This window comes from Rosa chinensis, chromosome 7 (genome assembly GCF_002994745.2).
Source record: "Rosa chinensis cultivar Old Blush chromosome 7, RchiOBHm-V2, whole genome shotgun sequence".
Classification (NCBI taxonomy): domain Eukaryota; kingdom Viridiplantae; phylum Streptophyta; class Magnoliopsida; order Rosales; family Rosaceae; genus Rosa; species Rosa chinensis.
This window is the reverse complement of record NC_037094.1, coordinates 9,129,942-9,135,168: the sequence shown is the minus strand read 5'-3', so window position 1 is coordinate 9,135,168 and position 5,227 is coordinate 9,129,942. Positions and strand designations below refer to the sequence as shown.

The window sequence follows — 5,227 nt, the reverse complement described above, 5'->3', positions numbered from 1 at the left end:
TTAACCATTAGGATAATCTAATCCAAATGCTAGCTAATGCAAAACAAAGGTAGTCATTTGACTTCTTTCGGTAACTCCAAAATAAATATGACCAGGTAAGTAGAGAGATGTCGGTGGAGCAAAGCTCACTTAAGTACCACTTATCTCAAAACCTTCACAGACATCATACTCATTTTGGATGAGCCTATGTGAAGAAAAACTAAACTAATGGCATTTACTAACAAGTAGATGGCAATTACCTATTACATCTCTTGGAAAAATAAAGACATACAGAATTGGAGATCTATTGATCCCAGCCAGATTTGTAGTTTTCAACCCTTCACTCTAGATCATCTTCGTGATCTTCTTGTTCCACATGGTGAGCTTCTCTTGCTTCACAATATGCTTTGTAGGCGGTGACAATATTTCCACGAGCTCTACAAATGTGTGTCCAATAACCGGATACTCCACATCGAGAACATACATCTCTTTGCTCATACTCCATTGATTGAGGCGCTTTGAAAGTGTCATTTAGATGGCTCTTAGAGTTTGTGGCGCCACCAACATGGCCAGAGGCGTTGTCTCCCTCTCTCTTTCCAAGTTGACATCTTCGGTTCCGTGTTCTCCTATTTTGGTGGTTACCTTCCCAAGTAAAGCCAATATATGGACCAGAACGTCGAAAAATATCCCTAAGATTAGGGTTTCACTCTTGGCGCCCTCTCTTAGGGACACGACTATAATTGAATTCCAGAATATGCTATGTTTCCACGGATCTCGAATTATAGTTCTTCACAAGGATGTTGTCATGCTTTTCAGCAACATTCATAACTCCAATGAGCTCGTGAAACCTTGTGATCCTTCCTGCATTAACATCGATTCGATAGTTCTTAGCTACCATCAATGTAGAGACGGGGAAGGTAAAAAGAGTCTTCTCAATCAACATAGCATCTGTGATCTCTGGACCACAGAATTCCATTAAGGATTTAATGCAAAGTGCTTCCGAGTTGTAGTCAAGAACTGACTTGAAATCACAGAAGCGGAGGTTATGCCATCTCACTTCTAGGTCAGGAAGCAGGGAGTCACGGATGTTGCCAAATCTTTCTCGAGTGAGACCCACAACTTTCTGGGGTCTTCTTCATTCATACACTTGTACTTAGGGCTTGATTCGGTCCAAAACCGACCACAAATGGGCCAAACCACTACCGAACCGAAGTAGGTCGGTAAGCCCAAACTATAACCGAAACCAGGCCGAGTGAGGCCCAAACCGAATTTTCGGTATGTCGATTATTTGGTTGGTTTGATTCGGTAATGGGCTTCCACCGAACTATTGGGCCATCTAAATTTTTGGGTTTCAGAAGGCCCATTTCAATTTTCTAGCTTTTTACTTTTAGCAGCCTAATTTTTCATACTTATTGACTAATCAGTTTTCTAGTTTTTGGGATTTTACAGCACAGGTTTAGCCTATTTATGGTTTCCATATTTACTGCTGCTGCAGCCCACTACATCATATCATCCACACATTAATCATTCAGCTACAACTATAAGTTATAGAACCTAAAAGTGTAAAAGTATATCATATGGCAGATTGCACAAGTCCACAACAAAGTACAAAGCTGCAACTCATCCAAAAGTCCAAAGAAAAGAGAAAGAATAACACAACAATTATAAAGAAATTACAAGACCAACAATTAACTGAAAAATACGCATTGTCCCATTACACATAAAACTGAAAAGAAAAAAAAAACACAAGTTAGGTTGCTTTAATGTTCCAATCAGCCATCACCTCATCTTCTCCATTATGGGGATGCTGCTGCACAGTTTCAGTTTTTCAATATTAGAGACTAAAACAGAATGCAGCAGCCCATAATTGATGAACTTAAAGAAAACATGATGAAAATAAATTGAAGAGGTAAGTGACAAGACTGATTTCATACCAAAACCTTTGCACCGGCAGAAAACTGAACTGTGCATCTTCTTTATGTTGCAGCAGTGGTCATAGAAGAGCTTGGTTCATCCAATCTAAGTCCAGCAGTTTCTACAAATTAAAACAGAAAATTGATAGTGAGTAAAAGTTCAAGAAAATTGCAGAAATCACATAAACGAGTAAATTCAATCAAATATTTGCAGAATTATACCTCTCTCCATTGCTTCTAGCTCTCAATACTGCTCCAGCTCAGCCATAGTTGGTTCCTTGTAGAAGTTAGGTGTTGTAGCCCTCAGCCAATCACTTGAGCAGACCAAACACTCCACCATTTTAGGTGTTAGGGAACTCTTATAAGGATGTACCACCCTTTTCCCCAAACTGAAGGCATTTTCACTTGCAACGGTGCTGCAAGGGATGGAAAATACATCTTTGCAAGCTTTGAAAGTATCGGATATGCATTTGCACTAACTTTCCACCAAGCTATCACATCGAAACCCGGTGTCAATGGATTAACATATCAATCAGCCAAGTATTTGTCAACCTCATTCAATATCATCTCATTTTGTTCATCCATTCTTTCTTGCATTAAATCAGCCAAAATTTCAGCTTGTCCACTATCAACACTGCCAAACTCAACCCCCTCCATTGGCTGACTTCCTTCAAGGAGTGTGGTTTGGGAAGAGGCAGCATCACAGCACCTATATTCGTCGTTCATCATCATTAAAATCCCATTTAACTTGCTAGTTATTGCTGCAACTCTTATAAGTGAGGAATTGACTTTGGCGACTTTACCATTAATCATTCCAGCATACATCAAACAGTTCATAGTATTCATCATTCACATAGCATTCATCTACCCATAGTATTCATCATTCACATGCAGCTCAAGTACTATTAGTCTATTACCTTTTAAATAAAAGCTCCAACGTAAGCTCCAACCAGCTTTGTACTTGCCAAGCAAAGAAACTAAGTAATGTTAGAAACCACAATTTCCACATCAAAAGTTTGTTAATAAACAAAAGTATAAAAGGGGGTAAAAAAAAGTCAATAACCTTTATGTTAATTGGCGAAGAACAACATAATCGAGTTGTTCCTTCTCTATTCCTGGCCCTCTGTTAAGTTTCTGCAATTGGAAATCACAATTCTTGGTAAGAGTTGAATTAGCCACCAAAAAAATAGACAAAATCCTCAGTCTTTGGGGGTTCACAAGCTATCAAATACATACAAGTTTGTCTCAAACTATATAGTCCTCAACGCCACCACAAATCATATACCAGTTTATTTGAGTTTTAGCTAACCTAAAGCTAAACAAGAAACAAAATATGAACTCAATTGAAGGAGAATAAGTGATTCTCACCTGCAATAGTACTTTTTAGCTCCAAAAGTACCTTCTTAGATAAAGAAAACCAAATTAAAAATCAAGAAGAAGGCCAAAATCATCTTATGGGATTAGGGAATGAAGACCCAACTTAACATACCTAAACATTCAGGGTTTAATCCAGAAAAATGCTCTCCCTCTGCCTTCTCTTTCACTCCTTCCTCAGCTTCTGCACCTTGCCGGAGTCGTCGACCTTGTAGAACTAGAGGACGGTGAGCTTGACCTTCTTGACCTTGGAGTTTCTTTTGATCAAAATCGAGTAATCGACAATAAAAATTGAACAACAACATAGAATAGGGGTAGAGATTACCTTTTGGTGAAGGAAACAACACTTTTCCAGAATTAGGGTTTCGATGGTTTGGGGATTTTCAAACTACAAAGGTGAACCTGTTGAAATTGTGGAGAAATAAGGCTGGGGATTTGGGATATGACCTACTACAAGATATTTGTCCATGGTTTTGATGATTTTAGGGGTCGGAATATGGGATTGATGATTTTGGGGAGGGAGGCAGGTTTAGGTCAAGCAAAACGAAGAACTAAAGAAGTGAGAAATGAGGCTGGGATCGAGTGAGTAAGTGATGGGGTATTAGGGTTTGTTGGTCTTTGTTTTAATTTTGACAATAAGAACTAAGTGAGAAATAAATATAACATTTGTAGTATAATATATCGAGAGCAGCTTGTGCTCTGGTGGTTCGGAGCCGAGTCTCTGTGGAAGAGGATGTGGGTTCGAACCCTGCCTCTTACACAATTTTATATGTATATTTTTCAGTATGTATACATTATATTCGATCGGTATGGTATACCGACGGTATGGTGTATGGCATACCGTAGCCGAGCCAAATGGAGCCAAACGGTATGGCTCAGCTGAGCCGAAAGTTGGCAGGTCGAGTTCTTGGCCCAAATCGGTTAAGGCCGGTTTGAATTTCGGTCCATTCAGTTGCTTTGGCCCAAATTGCCAGCCCTACTCGTACTGGAGCGAATCATCCATATGACGAGTCATTAGGATGATGACTTTAGCCTTATTTGCCTCTAAGGCTGCTCTATTTGCTTCCAAAGCTTGAGCTTGCTCAACAGTTAGCACGTCTTGGCTAGGATCGAGAATCTTATCCAGGATTCCATCGGCCTTGAGATGCTGACGGACATCACGAACCCACCTGTGATATCAAGAGCTAGTTGTTCCCAATGGAGCAAAGTCCAGTTTGTTCAGGTTACTCATCCTGAAAGAGAACAAGAAAAAAGGTTAGTTTCGGAGCGGAAAAAGCTACCACGAAAACATATAAAATTTCTAAGCGTAATCGCTTTCAAGAAATTCAATTCCAAGAGGTATTGGATTAGATCCAAATAATGACGTAAGTGGTCGATCATAAATTCTCTCTAAACTCTAAGTTTGGAGATCTCAACAAGCTCAAAGCTTGGAGTGAGCACAAACCCCCACAGTTTGGCTTAATTAGGTCTCCTCTATGATGAAGAAAGGGAGGTAGAAGAAGGGAGTTTGCAAGTCCCTGAGAAAAAGAAGATAAATTGAATAAAAACTTTATAAAAAAAAAGGGAACTTTTAGTAAAAAAATACCTTGAAATAGGGAGTTAGAAAAGTTGGCCGGAAAATGGTCAGAAAAGTCGCCGGAAAATGGCCGGAAAAGTCTCCGGCGATAACTGTTGCCTAAGTTGACGTGGTATAGTGACATCAGCAGCTTGGGATCCTCCTTTTTTTTTTTTTTTTTCCTTTTATTCTCTCTGGTGGTTCAAGTTGCAGCAGCAGTCAGGTGGCGGATTCAAGTGCTTTTAGGCCGGTTCTGGAGGAAATTTTTTTGGTTCCTGGATTCTGGGATCTAAGCGCTGCTGTTAACAAAATTTGGTGGCAATCGGAGGTTCAAAAAGTGGTGAACAGGTAAAGTATTTGTTGCGGGTGGTTTGAAGCTTCCGGTGGCCGGTTCGGTAGGTTTCCG

At 39.8% G+C, this 5,227-nt stretch overlaps 1 long non-coding RNA gene across 2 annotated transcripts; it reads right to left on the bottom strand.

Moving 5' to 3' along the window:
- Positions 1–1,650: 1,650 nt before the first annotated feature.
- LOC112175544 lies at positions 1,651–3,716 on the bottom strand. Of its 2 annotated transcripts, none has more exons than XR_002926501.2 (6): positions 3,592–3,716; positions 3,382–3,513; positions 2,696–3,026; positions 2,115–2,601; positions 1,914–2,014; positions 1,651–1,789 (listed from the first exon to the last, which is right to left on the bottom strand). It is a non-coding gene; the product is annotated as an uncharacterized LOC112175544 (long non-coding RNA). The 2 variants fall into 2 exon arrangements; XR_005802617.1 differs by having other exon boundaries at positions 2,810–3,026.
- Positions 3,717–5,227: the final 1,511 nt, after the last annotated feature.